The 12361-nt window shown below is 39.5% G+C and overlaps 1 long non-coding RNA gene across 1 annotated transcript; it reads left to right on the plus strand.

Moving 5' to 3' along the window:
• The first annotated feature begins 10379 nt into the window (after positions 1 to 10379).
• LOC121068334 lies at positions 10380 to 12309 on the plus strand. Its single transcript, XR_005818810.1, has 4 exons — positions 10380 to 10489; positions 11711 to 11791; positions 11930 to 12000; positions 12112 to 12309. It is a non-coding gene; the product is annotated as an uncharacterized LOC121068334 (long non-coding RNA).
• Positions 12310 to 12361: the final 52 nt, after the last annotated feature.

Consider the following 12361-nt stretch of genomic DNA (forward strand, 5'->3'; position numbering starts at 1 on the left):
GTATTAACACAAAATATAAAAGTGAACATACCTGCAGATAAATTCAGAATGGATGGTTACAGCTGGAGAGCCATCTTTACAAATTCTTCCTGAGGTCCTCTTCATAATAAATAAGGTTATGTGGATTTCTTATTCAGTATAAGCTTTAGAATAAAATGTTTTAAGAATTGTATTATAGGGCTTTTTGTTTTTAAGTACAGGTAATCAAAGTTGTGGGAGCCTCTTAGCCATATACAGTCTCAGAGATTTCACCACTTTCTGAGAAACGGCAATATTAAACTTTGCCAAATCACAAGAGGGCTAAGTATTACAGAATAAAGCAGGAGAATATTGATTTGCCGTAGGCATTTTGTTTAAACTCCTACAGTAGGCACCACTTAGAACATTTGAGGATTTCGAATGTTGTTATTCAAAATATAGTGTGTTTTGACTTTATCATGAAAAAGAAAGGATTCTATTTTGTAGGTCTCTGCAGGAAGGGAAGGGAAGGGAAGGGAAGGGAAGGGAAGGGAATGAGAAACTTATGAGAGAATAAAAGAGAGGATAGGAAAGTAAAGAACAGGAGAGGTCTGTATGCTGTCATTTTTTTTCAAAATTGTCCTTGGAAGGAAATCTCATTATGACCACAGTTTCTGCTTAATAACTGTATACTCTTTGTCTTATTAGTCACCATTATTTCTCTGTTATTTAATACTGAGATCTCTTTTCCTGTCCTTTTTTTTTGGCTCAGCAGACTAGAACTGGCAACATTTTTTCCTAATTACAGAAAATACAAATCTTTCTCATAAAAGTGTTTTTGTTTGAAAGCTTCCTTAAAAACAAGCCATCCATAAAATAATATTTTTCTTACACTACTTCATTTCTTAGTACTGAACAAAGCTTTTCGACTTGTTACTATTTATTGGTTGCTTTAGTGTTCCCGTGTTAAATTTAATTAAAAAAAATCAGAATTTTAAGGATTTTGTTCCCGAAAAGTAAACATATTCTTTCTTGATGTTTTAGGATATTTTAAAATATTTAAAAGTTACTCAGAATTAAATTTAAAGCAGAATCCTAGATTGTTTTTAGGAAAGAGTGAGGATAATAAATAATAATTAAACAATACCAAAATCTTGATTTTGTCTCGAAACTATTAATATCCTAGTGGTACATGCTGAAGTTACACTCCCACGGGTTGGTTTCCCTTCCATGTTTTACCTTCCAATAGGGAAGTGTTACTATTTACCATGTTTGATGTACTGCTTGTTTTTAAAGATGAAACCATGACCACTGCTTTCTGACCATTCAAGAATATACAAGGGCATAACAAAAATGTACGAGAAGCTTATTTTCATCATTTTTCTGCAGAAATGTGCAGCAAGTAACATCTTTGCTACATACTGTAGCTGAAGGTAGAAAAATAAAGATTTAACTCGGTCAAATCTCACTGTCTGTATTTGGGCACAAATCTTAAGCTGAAATCTAGTCTTCTACAGCCATTATTTAACAGGACTCTAACATACTACCATACTACCTTTGTTATAGCAGTTGTTGCCTTTTTAGGCATTAATTTCAGACAGTAATTTCTATTTTTTTTTTCTTTTCTATGAAACAGAATTTTAATTGAAAACAACAAACAAACAAACGAACAAACACGTCAGCAGATCAGTTCAAAGAACAGAGCAAAGCAGAGGACTGGAGAGAACAGGTCTTCAACTCAAATTTGGACTTTCATGTCATCATCAAGAGATATAAAAATTTTACTGATGTACAGATCTGCTGAACCAAATTCCAGGGTGAATGGTTGGAACTTAAATACCAGAGTCCTTGCCCTAAGATAAATATTTTTCTTCCAGGAAAGACAGGCACAACATTATTTTGTCATTGTTGTGCCACAACCCTGTGGCCAAAATCTAATACAAATTTAATAGGAAGCTTACTTTTATGATTTTTAATATAGTTTGTTGGCTATTTCAGTCATACCAGCAAACAAATTTATGCTTATTGACTATTGTAAAGATTTGATGGCATATGTACTGGTTAGTTGTGGCAGTGGTCTCACTGAAAATTTCCTTATTAAAATTCCTTAATTTTCTTTAATTTTCCTTAATTCATTAATTTTCCTTAATTCCTTAATTTTCCTTAATTTCCTTATTTCCTTAAAATTACATTTCCTTAATTTTCCTTAAGTTTCTTATTAAAAAGAAAAAAAAGAAGTGAAGTGAGGAGTAATTCACATGTAAGTGGTATAAATTTAAAGTTCCTAGGACTATTCATAGGAATAAATGTTTTGTTTAGTAGTAAATTCAGGATCAAGATGAAAAATAATGGTATTGTTTCTATACTTACTTTAAACAAGCACTTAAACTTCCCTGTGGAAATAAAATGTTACAGCCTCAATACTGAGATGTTTCTTAAAGACATGCCACGTTAGATACAGCAGAATAAGCTTGTTTCTTATACGAAAAAATACATTTTTTTTTTTCTCTTTAAGACAAGTGGCTTCTTTCTATAGAAAATGTTTCAGTTTAGAATATGGTAACAGTTTTTGAATTGGCCTTCAGGCGCTTTAGACTTTGGTAGTGCCTCAAAAGATGGCCTAATTTAACAAACATGTTAACCATAATTCACCACTGTTTCTGATAATACATTTTCTGTTTACACTGGTTTGAGGTCTATTCAAGTTGGCATATTGGGGTGGGGCAGAGCTGTGTGTGTGTGTATGAAAATACTTAGTTCCTTCCTGCAGTATTGTTTCTTTGTCCTGCAGGGCATTGGTGGTGACTGCCTCCTGCAAGGTGGGCTTCTGCATGTTTCCCAACCTGGACAATGCTCTAATTACCTCCACTCAGGCTTGGAAGTACAGTAAGAGCAATGGAGGTGAATATATATTCTCACATTATTTCCAAAGTACCTGTTAAGCTGTAACAGGAGGAGCAAAGAGTATCGTTAGCTACTCCTGTAAGGTGGGGTGAGGAATATCATGGATGTAATCATGGATATGTGTACATTTACACTTGGTGGTTGTGCAGAACCATGAAGATAGCTCATGCATGCATGTGTTTCCTTGCTTTTATTACGTTCCTTCTGCCATGAACTAGAACCAATTATGTGGTCACTCAATGGAACTTAGCTGCCAGTGGACAATATGCCAATAGGACATAATGGCTCAATCTTTTCGTGTCCCAAACTGTAGGCATGAGAGACAAGGATCACAAGTGGAAATAAACAGATCAAATGGCTAGACATTGGCAAGAACAATATCACAACTGGGTTTCCTGGCTCCTCACTTATTTTTGCAGATACTTAATGATTGACCTTGCTGCCTTGGTGTTTTTTTGTTTGTTCATTTGTTTGTACTCTGTGTGTGTGTGTATGTTTGTTTGGTTTTGGCACAGAGTAAGTCTATGCTTGCTTTTTATTTACAGCAAAGTAAAGCTGTCTTCACAGAGCTTTTGTCCCCCTTCCCATTAGACAGCAGGGTAGTCAGGGCTTCCTGCTTTAGACTTTCCTTGGTGCTCCCAAAGAAAGGTGGTCTGCAGGAAGTGGAAAGAAGACTGCAAACATTTGACTGCCGGTGGTCATTCACATCTGTACAATTTGCTCAGGGTTCATAGCAAAGTTAAAACTGTATCCTGACTTGGGAAGATCATCCCATATCTCAGCCAGAAAGTGGTACTGGGAGTTATTGCTGAAGAGAAGGTAAGGAATTCAGCATATGACATATGGCAGATGACAAGTTAGAGCGTCCCAAGAAAATAGATTTTCAGTTTAGAAACTTTTTTAAAGAAACTTTTCTCCCCAAAACTACAAGCTGATATACAATGATCATCACCTTGTTATTTTGTAGAATAGTTTCTAGTATGTTTCTCATAGTTCAGGTTCTATATGTTGTAATTATAAACATCTCTTCAGAAGAATAGTACTATCAACAAACTTTACTGTTGAATATTCAAAGAAAACAAACAGAAAATATGAAAAGACAAAATAAATATTGAAAAACAAACAAACAAACAAACAAAAAACACAACACATATATACCAATAACCAGGGAAGTTGTTTGGGTTTTCCATTCATATTTATGAAATTCTTCATAACTACACTCCTTTGAATTTCTCTGTCATGGTATTATTTCATTAACAACTGAACCTGGTCAAGGCTCAGTGAATCACTGGAGAAAATGGAAAATTTATCCATTATATTTTTTTAAGCTCACAAACTGCATGCTAAATTTGTGCATATTAATTTTTGTTCTGAGGTTTGAGGTTTGCTCAGAGACATTAAAATGTCAGAAAGAGCTGCTGTTGTTTTCTCAGCCTTCTTTTTGTTCAGTTAAAATCAAAAACACAGTACTTTTGAAGTTGAAGCATATTATGTTAGCTTATGGTATATTATTTCTTGTATGACAGAACACTAGCAAAGTGAATAATGCATGCACTACATTTTAATATATTTGCACTGATTTTGCCAATAATACAAACTATATTCACATATCTCTAATTATAATGTACCTAAATCAAGTGCAATCTGTCTTTTTCTTTTCCAGTGTACTTCCAAAGAAAAAACAATTTTTAACTTCAAACTGTTTTGCATGGCCTAATGTAAGCATTTACAGAATGAATTAATGAAAACATCTTTGTCATTTCATGCATGAGTCTAAACATCTAATATTTGCTTTTGTGCTCTATATCAAGTCAAAGACTCATAGTTAACTTATTCTTGAGAGCTGTGAAGCATGTATTTTATCGCATTAATTTCTGATAAAGTTCAATCCTGGTTTTCAGTCCTGTTATCTTTATTTGTATCCATAGGACTAAGCTTTTATACTTATTCTTACACTTTATGTGGCTGTACAATCTATGGAGAAAGCCACAAGGGCTGGGAAGAAAATGATCCTTTCTTTCTGTAATACAGGTACCAACACTGTATGCAGATCCTGTGGCTGCTATAGAAAATAGGCAGTGGGTGTATATAAATGTCATGATGCTAAACACATACCTACTTACAGTCTCCTGGCTATGATCTCAAGATCACAGAACTAGTATCCTCTTTAGTTGTGAAAGCAGGACAGATTTTGACCAAAATCTCTCAGTAAGAAGGGTCAAAATTTTGAGCAGAAAATGGAAAGAAATAGACAGAATCACAGAATGGTTGAGGTTAGAAAGGACCTCTAGAGATCATGGTATCCAGAAGGGTTTCAAATATCTCCAGAGAAGGAGACTCCACAGCGTCTCTGGGCTACCTGTTCCAGTGCTCTGTCACCCTCACTCTAAAGAAGTGTTTTCTCATACTCATATGGAAATTTAAAACATTTAAAGAGCACTTCTTCCAAGCTCAGGATTGGTAATCTCGAAGAGTAGGCAATCAGGGAAGGGGGGCAGGAAACCTGTGTGGATGAGCAAGGAGCTCATCAACAAGATCAAAAGGAAGAGGAAGGCCCACGAAATGTGGAAAAAGGGCCTGTCCTCTAGGGAGGAGTATAGGAGTGTTGTCAGGGCCTGCAGGGACATGACAGGGAAGGCTAAAGCCCACCTGGAGGTGAAGCTTGCAAAAGAGATAAAGGATAATAATTTTTTTTTTAAAGTATGTAAACAGTAAAAGAAAGACTAAAGATAATGTGGGTCCCCTGCTGAACAAGGGGGGTGTCCTGGTAATGGGGGATGCTGAGAAGGTGGAGATACTGAATGCCTTCTTTGCTTTGGTCTTTGCTTCAAAGGTTCTCCCCCAGGACTCCTGGACCCTGGAGGGAAGAGAAAGAGTCTGCGAAGTGCAGATCTCCCCCCTGGTTGATGAGGGAGTGGTTTGGGAGTGTTTCTGTGCACTCAACACACATAAATCCATGGGCCCCGATGGGATGCATCGATGTGTGCTGAGGGAGTTAGTGGAGGTGATCACCAAACTGCTCTCTATCATCTTTGAAAGGTCCTGGAGAACAGGAGAGGTGCCTGAAGACTGGAGGAAAGCCAATGTCACTTCAAGAAGGGCAAGAAAGAGGATCTGGGAAACTACAGGCCAGTCATTCTTACCTCTGTCCCTGGAAAGGTGTTAGAACAGCTTGTTCTGGATGCTATCTCCAAGCAATTGGAAGAGAAAGTTATGAGGAGTAGTCAGCATGGATTCACCAAGGGGAAATCATGTTTAACCAACCTTGTAGCCTTCTATGATGGCATCACCAGCTGGGTAAATGGGGGAGAGCAGTGAATGTCATCTACCTTGACTTTAGCAAGGCTTTTGATACTGTCTCCCACGACATCCTGCTAGCAAAGCTGGGAAAGTGTGGGATAGACGAGTGGACAGTAAGGTGGGTTGAGAACTGGCTGACTGGCTGAGCTCAGAGTGTGGTGATCGGTGGCACAGATTCTGGCTGGAGATCTGTGACTAGCGGTATTCCCCAGGGGTCGGTGCTGGGTCCGGTCTTGTTCAACATCTTCATCGACGACCTTGATGAGAGAATAGTGTTCACCCTCAGCAAGTACGCTGATGATACAAAGCTGGGAGGAGTGGCCAACATGCCAGAAGGCTGTGCTGGCATTCAGCGAGATCTGCACAGGCTGGAGAGATGGGCAGGAAGAAACCAAATGTGGTTTAATAAGAGCAAGTGTAGAGTCCTGCACCTGGGAAGGAACAACTGCATGTATCAGTACAAGCTGGGGGATGACCTGCTGGAGAGGATCTCTGAAGGGAGGGACCTGGGGGTCCTGGTGGACAACAGGTTGACCATGAGCCAGCAGTGTGCCCTGGTGGCCAAGAAGGCCAATGGGATCCTGGCGTGCATTAAAAGGAGCATGGCCAGCAGGTCAAGGGAGGTGATCCTCCCCCTCTACTCTGCCCTGGTCAGGCCTCACCTGGAGTACTGTGTCCAGTTCTGGGCTCCCCAGTACAAAAAAAAGACAGGGATCTCCTGGAAAGAGTCCAGCGGAGGGCCACAAAGATGATACAGGGCCTGGAGCATCTTCCCTATGAGGAAAGACTGAAGAGACCTGGGCCTGTTCAGCTTTGAGAAGAGAAGACTGAGAGGGGATCTTATCAATGTTTATAAATATCTTAAGTGTGGGAGACAGAGGGATTTGGCCAACTTCTTTTCAGTGGTTTGTGGGGACAGGACAAGGCCCAATGGCCACAAAATGGATCACAGGAAGTTCCACACCAATATGCTAAAGAACTTCTTCATGGTGAGGGTGATGGAGCACTGGAACAGGCTGCCCAGGGAGGTTGTTGAGTCTTCTTCTCTGGAGATATTCAAGGGCCGTCTGGACACATACCTGGGCAACCTGCTCTAGGGAACCTGCTTTGGCAGGGGGGTTGGACCCGATGATCTCTTGAGGTCCCTTCCAACCCCTACAATTCTGTGATTCTGTGAAATTCACATTTTTCAGTCTGTGCCTGTTGCCTCTTGTCCTGTCACTGGACTCCACTGAAATGAGGCTGACCCTATCCTCTTGACACTGTCCCTTCAGATATTTATACACATTGATAAGATCCCCTCAGTCTTCTTTTCTCCATGCTAAACAGGCTGAATTCTTTCAGCCTCTCTTCATATGACAGAAGCTCCAGTCACCGAGTCATTTTAGTAGTCCTCCTCTGGACTCACTCCAGTAGTTCCATGTCCCTCTTGTGCTGAGGAGCCCAGAACTAGACATAATACTCCAGGTGTGGCCTCACCGGGGCTGAGCAGAGGAGGATCACCTCCCTTGACCTGCTGGCAACAGACCTCTGAATCTACCACAGGATACTGTTGGCCTTTTTGACCACAAGGGCACATTGCTGGCCCATGGTTAACCTGTTGTCCACCAGGACTCCCAGGTCCCTCTCTGCAGAGCTGCTCTCCAGCAGGTCAACCCCCAGATTGGACTGGTTCATGGGGTTATTCCTACCTGGGTGCAGGACCCTGCACTTGCCTTTGTAGAACTTCATGAGGTTCCTCACCACCCCACTCTCCAGCCTGTCCAGGTCCCTCTGAATGGCAGCACAGCTCTCTTCTATATCAACCATTCCTCCAGTTTTGTGTCATCAGCAGACATATTCTTTGTTCCATTATCCAGGTCATTGATGAGCAAGTTAAACAAGACTGGACCCAGTACTGACCCCTGGAGGACATCACTAGCTAAAGGCCTCCAACTGAACTCTGCACTGCTTGCTGATCACAATCCTCTGAGCTCTGCCAGCCTGCTCACTGACTCTCAGCTCAATCCATGTCAGTGTAGATGAGTATCTATCCTGCATTTCCTGAGCTTGTCTGTGAGGATGTTATGGGAAAGAGTATCAAAAGCCTTGCTGAATTCAAAGTAGACAACATCCACTGCTCTGTCCTCATCTACTCATCCAGTCATTCCATCACAGAAGGCTATCAGATTGGTTAAGCATGATTTCCTCTTCGTGAATCCATGCTGACTACTCCTGATCACCTTCTTATTCTCCACATGCTTGAAGATGACATCCAGGATGAGCTGTTTCATCACCTTTCTAGGTATGGAGATGAGGCTGACTGGCCCGGTGTTACCTGGGTCTTCCTTCTTGTCCTTTTTGAAGACTGGAGCGATATTGGCTTTCTTCCATCCCTCAGCCACCTCTCCTGTTCTCCGCAGCCTGTCAAAGGTGATGGAGAGTGTCAAAGCAATAACATCTGCCAGCTCCCTCAGCACCCACTGGTGCATCCCATCTAGGCCCATGGATCTACGGGTGTCAGGTTTGCCTGAATGATCTCTTACCTAATCCTCCTCGACCAAGAGAAAGTCCTCCTTTCTCCAGAATTCCTCTCTTGTACAAAGGCTCTGAGATTCCTGAGGGCTGGTCTTAACATTGAAGGCTGAAGCAAAGAAAGCAGACTTTTTTCTTACTGTTGGAAGAAAACAGTTCACACAACTATCTCTTCTTAATATTCTCTATACAAAGAAGATACTGAATTATCAGTAACCTGTAGCTTGTTCTGAGTCTTTGTAAGCAATACAAGTTTCAAACTCATGAAAACACTGTTAAGGAAAATAGAAATCCAAATGAAAGTCAGGCATTTAAAAGTTTATTTTATTCTAAGTTTTATGCGTGGTCCATTATGGGAACAGGTATTTTGGGCATATACCAGCATTATCTTGGTTTTGTCTAGTTTTATTTGTATATATGTATTCATATGCAAATACACACGCATATATATTTTTGTAGTAATCAGTGGGCTGACACACAAAGCACTATAAATAATATCAGCACTTTGTTAGATACGAACTACTGAAATATTTACAGCTCGGTTTTGACTACACAGTTGAAGAATACTGAAAAACTCTGTGTGATCTTTAAAAACATTATTTATTATAACCACAAGACAAGTTTATATATGACATTACAATGCACTGCGGGTTGTTAAATAGTTGATGGGTACTTAAAAACAACAACAACAAAAAAAAGATTAATGAGCAGCAAATACTGAATAAATGAACTGTACTTTGATTCCAAATCTCAGTTTACACTTAGGATATACTGTAATAATCTAAACTTGTCATGCAGCCATGAAAGTGCTAAAAGCTTTCAAAAATAAACATATCCAGATGACAGAAGCCACTTTACTCTGAGGGTAATGGATCTCAGTATTAAATACAGTAACATATCTAAGATAAAACATATGGAATACATTTTCAAAACCAATCACAGTGCATTGTCTAAAGGTGTGTAAGCAAGATATAAATACCTCAGTCTTGTTAGATGAACTTTTACAGACTCAGGGCTACAGTTACAGAATCACGGAATCATAGAATGGTCAAGGTTGGAAGGGACCTGTGAAGATCATTTAGTCCAACCCTCCTGCCAAGCACGATTACCTTGAGCACATTGCACAGGATGGCATCCAGAAGGGTTTCAAATATCTCCAGAGAAGGAGACTCCACAGCCTCTCTGGGCAACCTGTTCCAGTGCTCTGTCACCCTCACTGTGAAGAAGTGTTTTCTCATATTACTATGTTTCAGTCTGTACCCATTGCCACTATTGCTGGGCACAACTGAGAAGAAACTGGTCTCATCCTCTGACACTATTCCTTCAGATATTTATACACATTGATGAGGTCTCCCCTCAGTCTTCTCTTTTCCAGGCTAAACAGGCCCATCTCTCTCTGCCTATCCTCATACACAGGTGGACACAATACTCCAGCTGTGGCCTCACCAGGGCTGAGTAGAGGGGGAGGATCCTTGACCTGTTGACAACACTTCTCTGAATGCACCCTCTTAACACAGTTATTGCCTCTGTGTAAGCGTCAACATTTGTAAGTGTTTATAAGGAGGATACTGACATCTGAACAAATTGTAAGCTCTCTAAGAATGTTCTTTGGGAATTTAGTTTAAATTGTTTTCTTGAACTGTTGTATAAGGAATTGTTCTAACCTTGTTTCTTGTATATTTTTGTGTTTTGCTATTAATAGGAATCCCATACCTAGAGTGAAAGGAGTGTATCCATTTGCCTCTCTTCAGGTGGGCTCTGCTCCTGCTAGAAGCACCATTTCTTTGGATACAGATTCTCAGGTTGTTTCTGGGTACGTGCTCACTTCTGACCCAAGCAAAGTCACACTCAGAATGTTCTGGTGATTTTAATCATTCACTCTTCACTTTGTTATGATTTCATCATCTTTATATTTGAACTGCTGTACTTCTCTGAAAAGTGGCTAGGTAAAAATAGTTCTACTTAACTCAGCTCTACTTCCTCTGGGTGTTTGGAGCTGCTGACCAACGTAAAAGTATTTTCAGTTTTACTCCTTTTAGCCCTGCAGAATTAACACAAGTAAGATTGTGATCTGAGAGAATGCATTTATTTCATAGATCCGCTGAAAATTTTTCAGTTACTTTTCAGTTAAGTCATTTCAATCAGGACTAAAAGTAAAGAAGGAAAGCCGTCTTTGATCAAGAATAGAGTATGGAACTACTCTGAACTAGCATACATTAATATAGAGTACCAATGTTAAAATTGCTCTTAGCTTCTCCGTGCTCCCTACGATGTGATTACTTATGGCTTGATGGCTCAGATAATTTTTTATTATAAGAATGCTCCTTTAGTCAGAGTCTTTGGGGTTAGATCCTTGCTGTTACTGTCTGCAAATTGAAAAATCTGCTAAACAGACTCTTCCAGCTATTCCAGTTAACCCTGTCTGAGTTATAAATGGGAGCCTCTGTCAGTCTTTTGGTCACCCTATATTTGGAAAGTGTTCCTCTCTGAGCAGCTGGACTCTTCATTTTGCATATCTGTTTTGCGCTTTAGGATCCTCAGTCATGTCCTCAATTAAGGTAAATTGAGAAAGCTGTCTAAATTTCACTGAATGATTGGCCCAAGTTGCTACATTTTTATATACTTGTTACCATGGTACTCAGTCAGGTAATATTAAAGTCTGAATGTCAGAGAGAAGCAATATGTTAAGATAAATAAATTGTAAAGATCTGACTTGTTCAAGTTCCAGGGAAACTTCAGAAGTACTTGACATTCAATGTTAAGCTTTCAGTTGCAGGATCCATATTTGTTCAAATCAGGATAAGCACTCTAGGGAACTGAGCACATGATTTTTAATAGCAGACTTACTGCTGTACCTGCCATTTCTCTTTCTGCAAAGTAGTCTTTAAAAAACAAAACCAAACCCAAAAATCACGGTTATTGTAGAAATAATATATATAACAGTCAGGACACTCTTTTTCCATGTCCTTTATTTGTAAGTAAATAAAATATATTTTTATATTTCCTAATCTGCTAATGCTCTGTGGTGTCATAGGTCATGGAAACTGCAGCAGTGCCCAAGCATCAAATACTGTGGTGGACCATGGGTAAGATCAACTAGCAATTTCTTGTACATGTAAGCAAGACTCCTTTTGCTCTGCCATCATTAAGACAAAGACACTTGTTTGGGGAAGATAATGAAAAAATATCTTCTCCCCATAAACCTGGATGAATATCTTTTTTCTCTCTGTTGCTGTGGATGGATGATTCACAGAACTATCTTTCAAGGCTTATATTGAAAACTTTGCTGCACTGGAATACTTAAAAGTGTCAGCATGTTTCTAGGTAAGTGCAGGATGAGCACCAAGAAAATCCACTGCAAAGACAGCGATTAGATATGTCTACAGATTGGAGTGAATTTTTAATGACTATGTACTTCTGTCAAACATTTTACAGGATCCTCTCTGGAAATTTACACTATTCAAAAACACTGAGTATCTTAAGTTTTAAAACAGAAGTGCATACAAAATCATATGTCTAACATGTCCTTGGACCCTAATATCACTGAAAATAACACAAGTTTTAGCAATCACAGCTGATGATACAGTAGAGTGGAGAAAATGACATACAGTACAGAAAAGAAAGCAGAGGAGCTAGGAGGAATAGAATCAAGCTTTGGCAAAAGCCAAAGAGTGAAGAAAAAAAC

The sequence above is a fragment of the Cygnus olor genome, chromosome 3, assembly GCF_009769625.2.
Source record: "Cygnus olor isolate bCygOlo1 chromosome 3, bCygOlo1.pri.v2, whole genome shotgun sequence".
Lineage (NCBI taxonomy): Eukaryota > Metazoa > Chordata > Aves > Anseriformes > Anatidae > Cygnus > Cygnus olor.